Raw genomic sequence first — 20,773 nt, 5'->3', positions numbered from 1 at the left:
TTAGGAAGTGTCAATATGACTGGCTTGCCTCCTTGGTTCTAGAGAGGGATTATGGGAAATATCACTCACCTTACCCAGAACTGTAAGCAAGGCATAGCAGTTACGATGGTCACTGTCCTGAAAGACAGTATGGGTTCCCTAGTGAAGTCCAGATCAGGGATCTTGGAGATCTTCGAGTCATATTATCAGACCTCCTGGGAAGAAAGGACCTTTGCCAGGACAAGATGAAAAGCTTTCTGGATTCTACTCCAGGATTGGGAAATGGTGCATTGCTTTTGATGAATTTGACAGAACCAATTTCAGCGGATGAGGTAGTTTATGCTATAGACAAGCTCGCTACCAAAAAATCGCCTGGGCAAGATGGATTGACAGCTGAATTGTAAAAGTGTTTTAAGTTCATTCTGACTCCCTTTTTAGCTGAGGTTTTTAACAACTGTCTAGAAGAAGGTTCGCTCCCTCCATGAGGCCATCTGCTGTAATTCTTCACTGAAAAGGTAAAGACCCCTCAATGACTGAGAACAGGCACCCCATCAGTCTTCTCAATGTTGATAGAAAGATCTTGGCAAAGAAGTACCTTTTCAGCAGTTTTGGCTGTCTGGGAGGCTTTGGAGCAATGCAGGTCTGCTCGATGGAGAACGTACTTGCTACTATTGGATCGGGCAAAAGCATTTGATTGAGTGAATAATAAATATCTGTGGTTGCTACTTGGTAGATACGGCCTGCAGGGAAGGTTTATAGATCTGCTGAAGACCTTCTATAGAGGGGCTGAGAGCTTCCCACTTGTTAATAGTTGGGTTGGACGGCCTTTTGAGGTTGGTTCTGGTGTACACCAGAGATGTCCTTTGAGCCCCCTGCTATATGCTTTCACAATCAACACCTTTGTAAGGAGGCTAGAGAGTGGATCATTGTGCGGGGTGCCTTTGGGCATTGCTGGTGCGCCGCCTTTAAAGGTCATGGCCTATGCTGATGATGTGTGTGGTGTTAACTCTGAGACTGAAGAGGTGCAGGAGGTGGTCTCTGTGATAGAGCAGTACATGGAGGCTTCTGTCTCTAAAGTCAACCATGAAAAGAGCAAAGATTTCTGGATGGGTGGGATATTTATTTTTGTTTTTTTTGTAAATCTGTATATAATTATTTATTTATGTATATTCTGTATATTGATTTTATGTTTATTGATTGCCAGTCTTTTAATAAAAAAAAATTGGGAAGAATACTCCTTACATTGGTGATCAATGGGAAGAATGTCCCTTACATTGGTGGTCAGTGGACAGAATGTTCTTTTTGCAAATGGCTAAAAAGATAATTAGTATCAGTGGTTACCTAGCTGACAAACATATTTTAGACTTCTTGTTTAACCACTTCAATACTGGACATTTTCACCCCCCTCCTGCCCAGGCCAATGTTTAAGATTTCAGTACTGTCACACTTTGAATGACAATTAGTCATGCAACACTGCACCAAAATAATTGTGTATGATTTTTTGAGACAGATAGAGCTTTCTTTTGGCGGTATTCAATCACCACTAGGAAGGATATCATTGAGAAAAGCCTATATGCTGGTGGTGAGATCTCACTAGAGAATCCTGAACCTCTAGACTTTGTCATGGAGACTGTGGTGGATTGTGGGTATGACACACTGAGTGGTTTCTGGAGGGAATATTGAAGATGGGGCTCTGGAGGAACGATATGGGGAAACCGCCAATCTGGCTATGTGCTAGAGGTAGGATCTCACAGGGCCTTCTTGGCCAACTGCACTTTCAGAGCAGCTGGTACAGCACATATACAGTCAAATATAGAGCAATATATTCCAAACTGCATACTGCTGTTTCAGGTTTGTTGGCCATCATTAGTGCAGTGCATAGGATCAATGGTTTCTGTGTAGTAGAGCTTGCAGACCAAAACAAAAAAGTATAACCTTACAGGTTTTATTGAAGTAAGGCCAATCTGTATGCTGGAGGTGGGATCTCACTGGGTAAAAGCCAAGCCAAATGCTGGAGTTTGGCTCTCACTGGAAAAAAAGCAAAATATTTTTGTGTTTTGAAAATGAGATACAACTGGAGAAAGACCAACATGTGTGCTGAAGGTGGTATCTCACTGGAGTAAGGCCAGTCTGTATACTGAAGGTGGGATCTCACTGGAGTAAGGCCAGTCTGTATACTGAAGGTGGGATCTCACTGGGGTAAAGCCAGTCTGTATACTGAAGGTTGGATCTCACTGGGGTAAGGCCAGTCTGTATACTGAAGGTGGGATCTCACTGGGGTAAGCCCAGTCTGCATACTGGAGATGGGATCTCACTAGGGAAAGGCCAATATGTACAGTGGATGTGGGATCTCACTGGGGAAAGGCCAGTCTGTACAATGAAGAAAAAACATTACATTTGTGTTGTGGTGAAGTTGAGACGGTATAAAAGTGCAGTATGCCAATCTGTATGCTGGTGTTTGGATTTCACTAGGGAAAGACCAATCTGTCCGCACGCTGGAGGTGAGAGAGCACTGTAAAAAAAAAATCACTGTGATTTTACAGATATCACTGTAAAAAAACAAAAATGTGCTAGATGTGTGATGTTACTGTTAGAGCATGCTCTGTTCAGCTAAATTCAGAGCATTCGTTCTAAACAATGACACTAGGTCATTCTCTCCAACCACTAACACCAGGTTATTCTTCCCAACCCCTGACACCAGGGCATTCTCCCGAGTCTCTGACACTACGGTATACTTCCCAACCACTGACACCAGGGCAATATTCCCAACCATTGACACAAGGGTATTCTTCCCAACCACTGACTCCAGGGAATTTTCCCCAGCCACTGACACCATGGCATTCTTTTGAACCACTGACACCAGGGCATTCTGTCTAACCACTGATACTGTGCCGTCTGACGGCAATACGTGGTGACGCACTTCCAGCGCGGCGCCATCTTGGTACACCCTTAGCCACACGCATACACCCATGCTATGGGAAACAGCTTGTATGTCATTTGGCAAATGTGAGTGTATTATACATTTATTTTCCGGCATTTATTAAACGGTTTTACACTATGGAGGATGTATTTTGCTTCCTTTATCCCATGGGGGCTTGAGCTGGGGTCCATCCTGCTCAGCTCACCTCGGAGGATACCACAGGAGAGGTGGAAGCTGTATACTGGGGATATACCAACCATCCACTCAAGAGGAAGCATACCTTGACTCAGTAGGGATCTGATAAAGCTCTGTGGCCCTGCAGGGTCGCAGGGAGGAGGTGAGAGGCCACTTCAGCTGATTTCGGATTGCACGTGGTGGTGTGCGGGCCCACATACAGTCCAAGGACTCTGTTTGAGTGCAAATATTGATACAGGATCACTGGACTTTATATTTATATATGTGCACTGTGTGTAGGGGTTGCACATCTGTTTTCCATTTTGTCAGTATCATCACGCACATATATGTATTATGTTCATATAGGATTTTAACATCATGCTGCATGTCCTAAGGCACTGACGCTTTAACTGGGTGTTTTAGCGCTACATCATTTGTATTTTTTCTGCACTGTAAAGGGGCGCTACTGTTTTTGCTCTAAAGAAAGAAGCCTGTGTGCTTTTATTGCTCTTGTTGCTCTGAAGAAAGAAGCCCATGTGCTTTTACTGTTTCTACTACAAGCCAAGTCCACAGTTTGCTATATGCAAGGACTTCTGCTTCAGCTTTACTGTCCTCATATGTACATACAGTAGATTCTGTTTTTGGAGTATGCCACTCAGTTTCCTCATCCCTATCCAAGGTCTCCAAAAATAAAAGCAACAAAAACAACACCCTAGACTGGTTATTGAGGAAAATAATGGCTGTGTTCATATGCCTTCCTGCGGGGCAAAATACTGTGGAAGAACCTGGGAAATTTTCCAGCAGTTCCTACAGGAGTAAGCACTACATTGATGTCATATCCCCTCTTAAGTGCCTCTCCTCCAGGAAAAACAACTCAAATTTAGTTTTCATCATAACTGAGGCCCTCTTATTAGTTTTGTTGCCCTTCTCTGGATAGTCTTCAGTTCTGGGACATCCTTCTGGAGGTGTGGTGACCACAACTGAACCGCATATTCAAGATAAGGCCAAACCAATGTTTTCTAAAGCGGAAGCAGTTTAGTTTTATCCCACCATTAAATACCCTTTTAATGCTTGATAGCTAATTTTGGGACATTTCCCCCCCATGTTGACATCAACGCCCAGACATTTACTGTATCTGTTATATTACAAAGTGTATGTTATTGCAACTGTTGATTTTTAGGTGGCACCTAAGTGTTTTATTCAAATTCTACTTTAAGGTAGGCCTTCCTGGATAGAACTGAAATACAATGAATAAAAAGGGCAGGCCAGGGATAGCCAGGCTGGGGAAGAAAGACTTGATTATCCTGGATGTCTCTCAGGAGATGAGAAGGGCTCTATTTTACTTGTTGCTATATATACAGTGTGTGTGTGTGTGTGTGTGTGTGTGTATATATATATATATATATATATATATATATATATACATTGTTCAGAATAAATGAATACACCCCTTTGAAAAGTAAGATTTCCAAAATGTTTAAATGCAGATCCCCGATACCAGCAGCACTCATGCAGCCCCATACACACTGCCACCACCATGTTTCATTGTAGGCACCATTAATTTCTCTTTGTATTCCTCACCTTGGCGACACTATACAGTTTTGAAGCCATCAGGTCCAAAAACATTTATCTTGGTCTCATCACTAAAGAGTACAGAATCCCAGTGATCATTTTCTTCTTTTTCAGCATGCGCCCTAGCAAATTCTAGGTGGGCTTTTTTTGTGCATGGGCTTTAGGAGAGGCTTCCTTCATGGACAACACCCATACCTGCCATTCCTCTGCAGTTTATGCCGTATTGTGTCACAGGAAACAATCACCCAGTTTGGCTTTCTACTTCTTTAGCTAACTACAGTGAACTTGCATGGCGATTTTCTTCAACCCTTCTCATCAGAAGATGCTCCTGTCGAGGTGTTAACTTCTGTGGAGGGCCTGGATATCTCTGTGAGATGGTTTCAGTTCCATCTCTGTAAATTTTTTTGTATCACGCTTGCTACAGTATTCTGTATAATAAGTAAAGCTTTGCTGATCTTCTTACTATTTTCTTTCCCAGACCTTGTGACCTATCTCTTCCTTGTGGTGCCATTGCTGACATGAAATGGAAAGGGGTTTCTTTGTTAGGTACCGTAATGCCCTTTTATAATCAACTGTCTGTTGTTTAATGAACAATTAGACTCTGTAGTTGAATTCTGGTTAATTAGGATTTTGTTGTGTATAATTTAGCATTGCTCTTAAGATTTTCATTGGGGTGTATTCATTTTTGCAACATGGTCTTGAATGAAATTTTTAGGAAAAATACTTTTTTGTGTGTGCAAATTAACAAATCTTGTTTGCAATCAATGTTCCACATTTCTGGGAGTATTTTGTAGTATAGTGTCCCATGGAAAATGTTGATTCTGAAAGGAAAGAAAAGGTTTTCTGACAAATCTGTTGGGGTGTACTCATTTATGCTGAGCATTGTATATAGCTAAACTGTAAGCACCTATAGTTACCTTGTACATTTCGAATTTGTAAGAGCTCTCTGGTCACACAGAGGTCAGGCCTTGGCAGCAGTATGGCTCTGTAGCTGGTAAGACAGGAGCGAAAAAACTCACAAGTCATCTGAGGTTAACAGCTGTAACTGCTTGGCCTCACATAACCACTCGTACAATAGTCTGAGCTACCGAATGTCCCTGGGCGTCGGAGGCTGGATCACATTTAATTTCATGTGTTGCACGAATGCTATTTGAACTGCTGGCCCATCTGCTTCATCCGTTCCATTTCAGGTCTACCCATCAAGACAGGCTCAGATCAGACCACCGTGGTGGTAGTAGCGGATGGCCATCCTTGGGCCACAACAGTCAGCTTCTCAAAGTCACATCTAATGTGGAGCATCTTGGCCGGGCTTCTCTGTGAGTTGGATGTTCGGCTGCAGCCTGTGTACTGGAGATAACATCATGTCACTGTGACCTTGCACTGCCCTGTATGTGATCTCATAGCGCGCCTGCCCGCTCACATTAGTATAAAAGTCAGCTTGCTGAGCTTCCTCTCACGTTTCTGCTAACAGAGTGGCCACAGGCGGGCACATCTTCTATTCCTCAAATTGGCCATAGGTGCCAGTGCTTTAAAGAATTCCAGGTATGGATATGTTTACATAGTTACATTGGTCCAGTTTGGACCAATAAAATTATGCATATGTAGCACTACCCTCGTAAGGGCCGCTGGATTTGTTTGGGTCCCCCTATGCTCTGCATAGCCAGGCAACACGCATTTTCCACACTTTAGCATTCTACTACCTTCAGAGTCAGTAAACAGTCCATGGGGTTGGCTTTTTTTGTTTTATTAAGGTGATAAACTTGGATGGGGTAAAGGGGTTATGGGATGTCCAACGTTTCCTGCTCTAGCACACGTCATAAATAAATGACAGACACATGACTGCATCCCAGCCGGAAACATTACAGTCTTTAGTAAAGTAATCATCTCCTAAGCTCCTAAGCTTCGTGTCTCCTGACTGGAATTCTAGTAGCGCGACAATGTGTAGGAGCTCTTGGTTCCCTTGGTGCACAAAATATCAGCCCACCTAGCTACGGTATCTGATCCCAGGACAAGGGCTTGGGTAAGCACTAAACTTTCCTCTGCAGACTTGCCAGAACTTGCATCCAGCAGACCTCTCCCTTCTAGGTCCTGGGGTTGTAGAGGTTCTCACACTGTACTTGTCCTGCAGCTGTGAGTAGAACTGCTTTCAGGCCTTCTAGCTGGGGCTGGTTCCTCTCCAAGCTTTGCAGGCTGTCCTTCCCCAGTGGAGCTTCCTCATTCAGCTTCTCCCCAGCTTCCAGCATCCAGCCTGGAACAAGATCCCACCCTCCCTCTGGGGCTCCCTCCCAGGCCACACAGTATCACCTCTCTGCAAGCCAGCTTCCACCTGACACCCCTGCTAGCATGGCTCTCATATTTTTGGGCTAGTCTACCACACTACCAGGGTCTCCTAGCCTGGGTTTGGTCAGACTCCAATGAATATGCAGATTGAGGTCTCCACCCTTCCGCCTACTGGCTACTGGAAGCTTCCATGGACCCTCAGAACAAGGGGGAGGTGATAGAATCCCAACCTGCTATGTCATCCAGTCTTACCTAACACTGAACCCACAGAAATGCAGGCTCACTCACTACCATGAGCCTAAAATAAATTTACCTTACACTAGCACCACTAGTGGGCACTACACATCCCTCTAGAACAGGGGTACACAACCGGTGGCCTGTGGGACACATGTGGCACTCACAGCCCTCTGATGTTGCCCTCAACCTCAAACCAGGGAAGCGTATCCCCAGGGTTAGCAACCCCTTTTGATCACAATCTGGGCTTGCCGGCCCACCATCTGTCAGGAATGGACTTGCCAATAATGGTGGGACTCACCTGCCTTGTGGGCTGCAGTATCAGGGCTGGCCAGCGGGTGCTCTCAGCAATCAGAGACTCACCCCTGCAGTCAGCCAAACACCTGATGCTGATTGCAGGGGTTGTATTTAAGGAATGGCCAGTCTCACAGTCAGGGCCTTGGTGTGTGTTTTTCCATGGGCCCCTGTATCTTGTATCCTGTGTTCCTGTTCCTGTTTCTGCCTGACTTGTTGCCGACCCTGCCTGATCCTGACCTCTGCTGACTTCTCCTGTTTGATCCCTGGCTTGTGACCCTGACCATTCTCTGCCTGACCCTCTGCACCACGCTGCCCGTGAGTTACTGAACCTAGCTTGTGACCCCGACCACTCTCCTGCCTGTTCCTGGTACTCCGTTTGCCCGTTTGCTACTGACCTGGCCTGCCTGACGACTCTTACATTGTATGTATTGTTATCGGTGGGTGGTTTGGTTTGTTTGCACTGTGTTTATGTTTAGTTTTGCACTGCGTTTTGTATTGTTAGTCTTAATAAATCATATTGTTTATACCATATCTGAAGCCTGCGTTTCCCTGTGTCAGTCCACACACCTCTGGTCATACCTGGAGCCCTGACACCATCCCAGGGCATCAGAATGCATGGAGTCAGTAGCAGAGGAAGCAGGAGACCACGGAAGAAGCAGAAGCCACATAAGCTGATTCTTCCTCTGTAGAGTCAGCTCCTGTCCCAGTTGAAGTGATACCAAGTGTACTTTGCCTGGGACCTTTCTAGCAGCTTAATGATGCAAACAGAAGCTGAAAAATGGGAAACAAAGGTCACATACACTGCGCAAAGTAAAAAACCCAACACATACACTGTACTTTTGCAATGGGCATATTAGCACCTATAAACTGGTTAACAGCTTTTAGGCTGCTTTCACACTGATACGCGGTTCCAGCGCAGGTCACCTGTGGCTTTCCGGTTAGTTAGCTGCACTGAGCCATAGACTTCTATTATATCCTGCTGTTTTGGTGCTCTTTCTGACAGAGCACCAAACTCCTGAATACAGCAACCAGTTCTTTCCATTTTCCTCCCACAATTGCTGAAATTTAGGTTCTCCTTCTTTCCTTCCTACTGGATATCACCCACTGCAGGAGGAAAATGTTCATTAAGCTATTCAAAATAAAACAATTTGAAATTATGAACCATTTCATTATGGCCTGCGACCGGTTACCTAATCACTTAAGTGGCCCTTGCTGTTCAAAAGTTTGAGCACCCCTGCTCCAGAAGCTGGAAATGACTGTAGTGGGCTTCTACAGTGATCTCCAATAGTTTTTGGGTCTCATGCTGAAAGGTTGCCCTTTGTTGTGAATGCAGGAATTCAGCCACCATTCAGAGAATGCTTTGCATGTTATTCACCACGTGACCTCCAAAAGATTTACCCCACTTCATGACCAGGCCATTTGTTTGCTATTTGGCACTGTGTTATTTTAACTGACAATTGCGCAGTCGGTCATGCACGCTATACACAAATGAAATTTATATCATTTTGTTCACAAAAATAGAACTTTCTTTTGGTGGTAATTGATCACTACTGGTTTTTTTTTTATTTTCTGAGCTATAGATGAAAACATATTTTTTATTTTCTGCTAAAAAGCATATCCAATAAAATAAATAAATAAATTAAATTTCTTCATAAATTTAAGCCAATATGTATTCTGCTACATGTCTTTGGTAAAAAAAAAAAATCCCAATAAGCGTATATCGCAAAAGTTATAGCGTCTACAAACTATGGTATGTATATATACTGGAATTTTAATTACTTTATTTATTTTTAATACTAGTAATGGCAGCAATCACTGTCTTATAGCGGGACTGCAATAGTATGGCGGGCAATCTGTCACTAACTGACACTAATACAGTGATCAATGCTAAAAATATACACTGTCACTGTACTAATGACACTGGCTGGGAAGGGGTTAAAAATCTAGGGTGATCAAGGGGGTTAAATGTGTGCCTAACCAATGTGTATGTGTATACTGTGAGGTGCTGTCACTAAGGGATGTGCCGGTTTTTATTCCCTGCTTTGCAGGGAAACAAAAACCGGCACATCCCCACTGATAGGACAGAGCTCTGCCCTGTCTTCCTCCTTGCCGATCAACAGGTGCTGTCGGTCAATTATTGGTAAGTACTCACTGATTGGCTTGTGCTGGGACTAATAATAGTACAGCCAGGCAAGCAAACCGTGCGTGCCCCCTACCCAGAAGTGTTGGATCACATACTAGATACGTGATCCAGCACTGGAGAGTCACTCTGCCACCGTACTGCTACTGAAGGCGGTTGGCAAATGTTTAACGACCAAGTTCACCCTTAAAACAATAATAAGTGCACATATTTTTGCAGGTAACAATTTAGCATTTACTATTTTTTTCTGGAGCCTTCAGTGCATTGTACCCACAATTATTAGATAATGGGTACCATGCCAGGCTCTTGCAGGCTGTCAGTATAGCTCTCTACCCATACCTTCTGTAGCTCTGATCAGGTGATTTGCCTAGGCTGAGATGATGCCATCAGTCTGCTGCAGACAGAAGGAAGCATTTTCTCAGTCTTCTCCTCCCCAGTGATTAAACTGTACATTGTAACTTTTTAACTTCAAGACCTGACTTCAAAATTTGGCAAAACCTTCCACAGACACAGTCTAAAACTCTGTGGAAAGCCTTCCTAGAAGAGTAAAGGCTGTTACAGCCACAAAGATAGGGGGGGGGGGGTCAACTCCATATAAATGCTCATGATCTTGGAATAGGATGTCCAACAAGCTCATATAGGCATGGTGGACAATAGTCTTAAACATGGTGGTAATGGGGCACATGGGGTTTCAGATGATAGGGTACACTTTAATTGTATGGAATATTGGCATTGCACGTGGAATGGCATTCCTTCATGGAATGTGGGAGCAGAGGCGGACTAACAACTCATGGGGCCCCCGGGCAATAGGGGATCATGGGGCCCCCATGTCCTTGCCCAAACTCAAAAAAGCCTATGAAAAAGGTACCAGGGGCATCTCATGGGGCCCCCTACTGACCCCGGGCCCTTGAGCAGTGCCCGAATTTCCAAATGGTCAGTCCGCCCCTGTGTGGGAGATAATGGAAGTCAGTGTTTGCATTAAAGAGCACTTCAAGCAGGAAAATTCCCACACTCCCCTGAATGCAGTCCATCTGGACTTGCCCTTCTCCTGGATTCAGTGAGATCTCCTCCTGCAAGGTCCCAGCTTACTCCTATTAATACATGCCATTGCACCACAGCCCTATTCATTCCTATTGGTGAGCCGTACTAAAAGGCTCTGCTGAAAGGTTTTGCCTTAATGTACACTTCAAGGTTTCTTGGGCCCTGTAGGACATCACCAAAGATATGCCTGTACCCAAAAATAAAAATGGAATGTTTTGCAACTTATCAGTCCTTGGGTTTACTGGCTGCATTAATTTTCTCTTTTTGGGATTTTTTTCTGTGTTTTCACCTGGTAATCCTGCAAATGGTGCTACACTCACTCACTCACTCCACTGTACCTATGGAGGATGTCATGGTTGTCACCTAGGCTAAAGTGTAAACATCAGTTTCAAGAAATAGCCAGCACACCACCCATGTACCTCAAAAATGTATTGAGGTCAAAATGCTAAATTTGTCACAAAACGGTAAACAGACCACACAGCATGGATACTATATGCACTCTTTACCCTTTTGTGATCATTTTTGCATTTTGACCTCAATGCAATATTGAGGTATATGGGTGGTGTGCTGGCTATTTCTTGAAACTGATGTTTACAGTTCAGCCTAGGTGACAACCATGACACCCTCCATGGAGTGAATGAGTGAGTGTAGCACCATTTGCAGGATCACCAGATGAAAATACAGAAACAAATCCTGAAAAAAGAAAATGATTGCAGCCACTAAACCCAAGGTATTTCTTGAAATGTAATAATAACACAGTGAGACCAAAATCTGAGCACCCCATCCTCATGGTGTATGGGTATGTTGCAGTTTGGATCGGATTGTGGACATTAAACACATCTCCAGTGAGGGCCTATGCATGATGCTCATGCGCGTGCACATTGCTCATATTTCTAAGCAAAGAGGCAATGTTAGATGTACTATTCCAGTTCATTGTGCTCATACCAATTAGTGTGCACACTTGGAACCTAGTGGCCTATTTAAGCTGGTCTGTCATTGTCAGCAGTTGCTGAATGGTCTTCTGCTTGTTCCTGTGTAACTGAGACCTGATCCGCTAAACCTGTCTGCCTGTGTATAACTATTTCTAGAAGTATAGAGATGCACACAAGTATAGAAATAATACAAGCTTATATAAGAAAAGATTAATAACAGTACATTTATCAGCAAATGGCCTGGTAGGAGTCCTGGTGGAATTTGGCACATATATCTGGGTATATATAGTAAATAATAGTAAATAATAAAGATACCTCCAGATGAATGTCGCAGCAAAGACCAGTTGCGGGGTTCACTGAGGATGATCTTGATGCAGAGGCTGTTTTTATGTCAGAGCCATCAAGACAAGATCTGCGGTGATGAGAAGATCCTCCAGCCAGGGGCGGACTGACCATTTGGAAACTCGGGCACTGCCCGAGGGCCCCGGGTTAGTAGGGGGCCCCATGAGATGCCCCTGAAATAAAAATGGAAATTTTCTTTTTTCATAGGCTTTTTTGAGTTTGAGCAAGGACACAGGGGCCCCATGATCCCCTATTGCCCGGGGGCCCCATGAGTTGTCAGTCCACCCCTTTCTCCAGCCATTGTCCAACCCGCCTGGAACACAAATTCTTACCAGCAGAAACCATCATGTGGCACTGGAACTCAAAGTCAGCTTACCTACCCATCTTAGTCCCTCCATAGTCGTTTCTAATCTGTCATACAACCAGAACTGTAACTACCAGAAGTGAGATACCTAACCTGAGCTCTTAGTATTCCCCCAGCCCGTGCCCCCTCCCCTGACTTCTCCATCAAGACCAATAATACAACCATTAGTCCCTCCCCTCATGCCAGGGTACCAGGTGTAATCCTAGACTCCCATCTGTCCTTTCAGCCCCAAATCCAATCACTGTCCAAATCTTGTAGACTTCACCTCCACAACATCTCCAAGATATGGCCGTTTTTAACCTTAGAAACTACTAAGCAACTTATTCACTCCCTGGTTATCTCTCGCCTTGACTATTGTAACTCCCTCCTCATTGGCCGACCTCATCGCAGGCTATCCCCTCTTCAGTCTATCATGAATGCTGCTGCCAGACTCATCCACCTTACTAACCGCTCTGTATCCGCCACCCCCCTCTGCCAATCCCTCCACTGGCTTCCTATTGCCCAAGAGATAAAATTCAAACATTAACAATAACATATAAAGCCATTTATAACTCTGCCCCAAATTACATCACTAAACTTGTCTCCAAATATCACCCAAACCGTACTCTCCGCTCCTCGCAAGACCTCCTGCTCTCTAGCTGCCTCGTCTCCTCCTCCCATGCTTGTCTCCAGGACTTCTCTCTACCCCAATCTATCAGACTATCACCTACTCTGCTCACTTTTAGGCGATCTCTGAAAACCTATCTCTTCAGAGAAGCCTATCCTGCCCTCAGCTAATAATGGAATCTTCTACAGCTCCTATCAGTCCATCCCCCACAGTTACTACCTTTTTGTACCACTAGCCCCTCCCTCTTAGATTGTAAGCTCCCAGGATCAGGCCCTCCTATCCCTCTTGTATTGAACTGTATTGTTGCTGTATTGTCTCCTGTTATATTGTAAAGAGCTGAGCAAACTGTTGGCGCCATATAAATCCTGTATAATAATAATAATAATAATAACCTGACTCTAGCCCACGGGTTTCAAACTGACTGTCCTCCAGCTGTTGCCAAACTATAAGTCCCATGAGGCTTTGCAAGATTGACAGTTATAAGCATGACTCCCAAAGGTAGAGGCATGATAGGACTTGTAGTTTCACAACAGCTGGAGGACTGCCAGTTTGACACCCCTGTTAGCCTATGATGGTTGTTGAGCCCTGAGGTAAAACTAGCATAAGAATTCCAGACCAGAGGGAAAGCATTGCTAACTAAAATACCAGGAGCTGTATATACATTCTTTTGCAATAAATACCTACTAATGTTCTGGAAGGTGACCAATACATAAATACAGTAGCACAGACCTAACTATCTGGTACTGTGCATGTGAGACAATACCAATACGACAGAGATAAATCTGTCACAAGGATTTAAATCACACTTAAGAAGCTATGGGCAGCCACATATAAACTATTAGAAAATGGAAATACCTGCCTAATAGTCTATGCTTCTGGTCTGGGTGAAAATACAACAGCACCTGTGTGTATAAGGGCATGTGGTTCAGTTCTATGTATCTACTTCCTGGAAACTCTACTTTAACATCTCATTCCTCCAATCATGATTTCTGAACCAGTTACCAGAAACAGACAATAGAGGGCAGCAGATCCCTACATTTGTAAATATCACATTTGCTATAGTACATCATACAACAAGAATATAATGTGTGTAGAATCCACCCCAAACTACATACCAGACTCTTTGAGTCTCTAAGGCAGCAATGGGCAAACTACGGCCCGGCGGACCTTTTAATCTGGCCCACGGAGCGTGATACATTGGCTGTCAGGATGTGTGTAGGCGGGCAGCGTGACGAACGTGAGGGGAGCTAGGCTCCTCTCACAGTCCGCCCTGAAGACCGGAACGGAGGGGGAACACGGCGAGAGGAACGCGCGGAGCAAAGGTAAGTGAATTGACACAGGGGGGACTTGGCTTACTACTTGGGGGGGAATAGTACTGTGGGGGATGAATTACTATATGAGGGATGAATTAATATGGGGGATGAATCAATATGGGGAATGAATTACTATAGGGGGGATAAATTACTATAGGGGGGATGAATTACTATATGGGGGATGAATTACTATATGAGGGATGAATTAATATGGGGGATGAATTAATAGGGGGAATGAATTACTATAGGGGGGATGAATTACTATATGGGGGATGAATTACTATATGAGGGATGAATTAATATGGGGGATGAATTAATAGGGGGAATGAATTACTATAGGGGGGATGAATTACTATAGGGGGGATGAATTACTATAGGGGGGATGAATTACTATATGGGGGATGAATTACTATGGGGGATGAATTACTATATGGGGGATTAATTACTATGGGGGATGAATTACTATATGGGGGATGAATTACTATGGGGGATGAATTACTATATGGGGTATGAATTACTATATGGGGGATGAATTACTATGGGGGATGAATTACTATGGGGGATGAATTACTATATGGGGGATGAATTACTATGGGGGATGAATTACTATATGGGGGATGAATTACTATGGGGGATGAATTACTATATGGGGGATGAATTACTATGGGGGGTGAATTACTATATGGGCGATGAATTACTATGGGGGATGAATTACTGTGGGAGATGAATTACTATATGGGGGATTAATTAGTATGCTTAATATGGGGGAATATTACTATACTTACTATGGATGACACATACACATCATTCATCTACTCTTGGTCCGGCCCCCGGGTCCAATAAATGAACCCATTGCGGCCCTCAAGTCAAAAAGTTTGCCCACCCCTGCTCTAAGGGGTACCTAATGGGAAAAAATGAAGAAAGTGTGAGGTCCTCCAGGAAATTCATACCAGACTCTTGCCCAAAACATTATTGCCCAAATATCAACAAGTGGCCATATTTAGGCAATGATGTAACCCTTCGATTCCTGCCCATTCAGTTACATGGCCGGGGATTCCCTGGACACTTATGTCAATGGCTTAGATAATGTCAGTGGTTAATAAGGATGCGGTGGGTGGAAGCACCTGCTGCTTCTTCAGGAAGCATTGACAGCCAGAAGCTTTCACATTCGTCCACACTGAATAGCTTAAACGTACATTTGGACCAAACACTGAGCTCATCCCTAGCAGCCACTATATCCAAGAGTCAGTAAGCTGCAATATATTAGAGTTTTGTCTTTTAGGTTAAGATATTCTTTAGTACATGACACAGGATTTTCAGAGCTCTATGGGTTAACTAAAGAGAATAGGGATTCAGATTCACTGATAATAAGTCATCTAACTGTACATGTAAATTACATTTTGAGCTATTGACTTCCGTCAACTAGGGATTACAAGCATCCCTGCCAGCAGCCATGAGCCATGCAAGCTTGGCCCACCATTGTAACTATCAGAGATCCAGTCCAAAAAATGATGTACTGCTGACTCTGAAGTGAGTGCATATAGGCAGAAAATGAGATGATGCTGGAGCAGATCAGTGGCATCAAACTAAAGCAATGCATAAAAAGGTGAAAACTATTTTATGGGGAAAAAGCACGGCATTTGTTTATGATATACAGTGCTTTAGCAAAATTGCCTCAATTCGAGCCAGCTTGTTACATGATAAGATGAGGCAAGAAATGACACCACCTGACCCACCCAGCACAGTGCATGTAATTTATTTTGCCTGCAATGATACAGAATTGCACCTCCTGAGGCATTTAAATGCCATAGACTTGCAAGGAATTGCTGGTATGTGAATAAGAACAAAAGAACCACTTTAAAAACATTCTTGCAAGCATCTTGCTACTTGTGGGTGTTACTTGTTGCTGAAGAACATGAATTAAAGTATAAAAAAGGGGAACACCACCACCACCATAGACCATTTCCTGACTAAGGAGCAGCGTCTCCTTAGTGTACTACCCCAGACCCTAGATGAACTTCTCATCTTCAACCAGCAAGCTGGAGGTATCCCTGAACAGGGGATCCGGTTCCTGTCACTTTAAGAGATCAACAGTCACTGGCAGGTGGCTAATCTGGTTTTCCCCCGGAGTACTCCTTCCCCTATCCACCCAGAAGGTGTAGGTGTACTCACTCTCCTGTACCACTGGTGGGTTGATGGCTGCTTCCAGGACTTCTAGCTGGGCTTCTCCTTTCCTGCCCTACAGGTGGACCTCGCTATGGGAGCCAGTGATTTCCTCCTTTCCAGCTCCAGGCCTGCAGGTAGGCCCCATCCCACTAGACCTCCTTGCAGCCTCCTACCTTCTGCCTCACTACTTCCTCACTATCTTCCACCCGAATTTTCTTGCAACTGAGCAGGCTCTACAAACTTTTAAGGATGTCCAGCCCCTTGCCAACCTCCTGGGGGGGATTGGCTAGGACCCCTCAAGAGTGCAGCCAGCTACTCTTCTTATCCACCCACTGCCTCTAGAGCCTTCTTCCAAAAGTCCTTAGCTCCTGACCACAATTTGACCTTCAGGCTATAACACCCAGCATGCTACTCAGCCTTCCTTGCCGACAATCAAGTCTCTAGCTCTCCCTAGCTAAACTAGGAGGGTGCTACAGTCGTATTACTACCACTGCTAAATGTGACAGCTGTCTGCTCAGGCTGATTGCTAGGGAGCTGGCAGCCATTTGCATCCTAACAACCAGAGATGTATCCCTGCCCAGGCCATTCAGTTGTCAGCCAGAGATTCCAGCTGCCAGGTGAATGTAAACCAAGGGTCAGGAATGATAGCTGCCATGAAAAAATAAAATTTCATGGTGTCCCCCCTCCCAAAAGGAAGTTCAGACCCTTCAGGTCTTCTTATGGAATTTAGAGGGGATCCCACACATAAGGGAAACCATTTGGGCTCCCCCAAATCCTATACCAAATCCTTCTGAACACCAGAACAAGGTGGAATGGTATCAAGTTTGTTACTCCAGAACCTGTTTCACCACACCTGACCCCCTCCATCCACCTGACCCCCTCAATCCAAATGAGCTTTCACTCAATGCACAGTTTTTACTGGTTGAGTGTAGACCAGCAACAAATGGAATGCATAATAATTTCGAGCGCTACCTTTGGACATTTGCATCAGTGATTTTAGGTGACTCCACACGCCCATGAAATGTATCCAGTCTTTCATGGATTAGGCTACAGAAGTCTTGGGTTATCATACCTACCCCTTTCACATCCACCTTTGGGAAACTCCTCTAATTTACATTTCTCAAAATAAAAAAGGGGCAGATCAGTCAATCACCAAAGGCATCCAAGGCTCTTTGCCGCATATATTACATGTGTCTGTACAATCTCCTTTACAATTACAAACAACTATGTAGAACACAAAACTACCTAAACAATCCATTAAACTTTCAGCGTTGGCATGTCCTAATTGTGAAAGTGTCCTCTTTCATCCATGTGTCTTTTTATTAGTTCATAGTTACATAGTTAGTCTGGCTGAAAAAAGACAAAGGTCCATCCAGTTCAACCATAATAGTTCCTAATTGAATTATTGACAAAAGCTCCCCCACCCCAAATATTAGGATCATCTCATGGGGAAAGGTACTTATGCCAGGGGGCACTGGTACTTCCACCATTATAATTTTCACCAAAGTATAATTCCAGCATTAGTGTTCTACTGGAAATTTAACACAGCAGTTCAACCAAGGCAGAAACAAGAAAGAATCTACAAACCATACTGCTCAACTCCAAGTGAGCCTGTATTTTCCCCAGCCAGCTTTCTTTCCAAGCCTCATTGCTACTCTCTACACAATGTTATACGCTATTTCTGCATTTGTTTTTCACAATAGTATCCTCTCTCCTTAAATTCTCTGTCACGGTCAGGAGTCAGGCTCGGAGACCAGTAGCTATAGCAGTAGAGAGGCTCCCAATGACCAGCAGGATAAGTACACAAGCAGGTCAGCCTGGTGGAGGAGGAGCGGGGTCTATATACTAACTAGGCTTCACCAGAACTCCTGATGGTAGAGATGAGTTTTGCTGCATCCTAAAGCCAGGTCTCGGTCCTCAGGATTGCCTCATCAGGAGGTAGTCTACTTTCTTCACTTCAGGTGGCACAGCGGCAGTGCAATTGGAAAGGAAGTCAAGAGGAGCAGGGTTTTTTATGGTTTCCTGGGTCACTGGGGAACCTATTGGATGCTGCCACCACATGTGACTCTAGCATCCATCTTGGGTCAGGCAGAGTCTTATTAAGGCCCTAGCTCCCATGTTTGGCGCGTATGTTGAGAGTTAACAGAGTAGGGACATGTACCCCGCCTGATAGGGACAGAACTAGCAGCAAGGAAAGGTTCCTGATGGGGAGGGAAAGCATAGGGTTTGCAATTTCCATGGACACCTTTTTGCTTGGGCACAAGATGCCCAGGCCACATTCTGCCCCCTCAACTGGTGTGTCAGTTCAGATGAATCCCACTCTCTATACACTGTTGGAACGGTGAGTGTTCCTGGGCTGGGCTGCCTTCCTACGGGGTATTTGTGAACTCTCTTTGCATTATCAAAATACAGGCTCTTTCATCGCACTGGGACTGTGTTTTATTTCCACCACACCACTCTGCACTCCGCGTACACTTAGTCAGTAAACAAGGCAAAGGTCATTAACAAGTAGTTGCAGGTTGGGTCAAGTGGAAGAGAAGTCAAAGGTCAGTAATAAGTGATAGTGAAGATACTGACAGCACCAAGAGTAAAATGAACAAGATACTGGATGGAAAAGAGCATGTTAATCTAGCAAACAAGAAGTATAGAGACATGGTTTAAATCAGGAAGATCCTAGGAAGAGCAAAGGTTTGAGGTTCACTGTAAGCAAGACACAAAGCAAGATTGTCCAAGGAATCAGGCAGGGAGCTGTACAGCATCTCCGGTGGCACAGCGAGAAGAGCCATAGGTTCAGACCCAGATCCTGACATTCTCACTCCTTTATACTCCTCCACCTCACAGCTTATATATGTCACCTTCACTCCTGCCCTCTTCCTAGTGCTGACATAGCCTGCGTGTCAGGAATGGACTCAGCACTGGTGGTGGGACTCACCTGCCGTATGGGCTGCAGTACCAGAGCTGACCAGCGGGTGCTCTCAGCAGCCAGAAGCTCACTTCTGCAATCAGCCAAACCTGGGGCTGATTGCAGAAGGTGTATTTAAGGCATGACCAGGCCTGTGATCTGGGCCTTGGTGTATGTTTTCCCATGAGCCACTGTACCTGGTATCTTGTGTTCCTGCCTCGTTGCTGACCCTGCTTGATCCTGACCTCTGCTGACCGTCTCCTGTTGAACCCCTGGCTTGCCTGACCATCCTTCTGCCTGATCCCCTGTACCGCGCTGCCCGTGAGTTACTGAACCCAGCTTGGGACCCTGACCATTCTCTGCCTGCTCCTTTGGTACCTTGCTGCCCGCACATTGCTGACCTGGCCCGTCTGACCACTCTAACTACTCTGCCATCCATCCATCCTGCACGGATCCAGCCATCCCTGCTCACACCTTCTGCCTCTTCACATCAGGCTTTCTACCTGCACATACCTCTGGCGGATCCCTCTACCACTAGCAGGTGTACTCAGGGGCCACGACCTGGTTCCTGTCTGCTCCAAGTCCATCCCCACCATCAGGGGCCCTGGTGAATAAGCAGACTGGGACTTAGACTCCGCACCCTGGGGAATCCTGTCCTGGGGACCGCTAGAGGTTCCATGAAACGGTCATTACAGAACCCTACGGCCGGCCTGACCATTCCACCTCTCCAGCCCTGACTACGCCTGTATTCCTGCACCTCCTAAGATTAGTGGAAGGTTGGTTTGCTCACTGTGCGTTTATATATATATATATATATATCTGGGTGGCTAATAATAAACTGTATTATACTGTACCCGAGGCCTGCGTTTTCCTGTGTCAGTCCACACCTTTCTGGTCATTCCTAGATTCCTGACACTGCGGGACACTAGGGCTTGTACTGTATATAAATCTTATTTCCCTCATTCTCCTGCCTTTCCTAACTTGTGAGGATATTTCCCTTAATTCTGTCCCTCTGCTATCTAAACTTCACCCCCCCCCCACTTTGCACCCTCTTTCCTCTGTCAGCAGCCACAATCCACACATTCTAATTTCTATTCCCGTTTCAAAGAATTAGCGCCCATGCTCATGTGCCCTCTGAGTTGCCCACTCTGTCTATAACAAACCTCTGTCCATGACTTCTTTGTCATCAACTGAGTTAACCTACTTGCCATTACTGAAACCTTCAGGAATCTGGCTCTGCCTCTCCTGTTGTGGCCTCCACTAGACCTGCTTATCCAGACCCAGTGGACAAAAGGGAAATGGAGTTGGAATCCTTCTATCCCCACAAAGCACTTTCCAAATTCTTCCTTCTCCCACTCTATCCCTCTCCTTATTTGAATCTCATTGTATTTGTCTTTTTCTCCTTTTTCTTGGGGGATTGCTGTTTAGTGACCACCTGGACCGATGTCAAGATTCCTTGATGACTTCTCTCTCTGGCCACCCTACGTTCTCTCCTCTGAAATACCCACTA

Source organism: Staurois parvus, unplaced genomic scaffold (genome assembly GCF_062004578.1).
Source record: "Staurois parvus isolate SC_StPar_1 unplaced genomic scaffold, SC_StPar_1.0 ptg000552l, whole genome shotgun sequence".
Classification (NCBI taxonomy): Eukaryota; Metazoa; Chordata; class Amphibia; order Anura; family Ranidae; genus Staurois; species Staurois parvus.
This window is presented reverse-complemented; position numbering follows the sequence as displayed.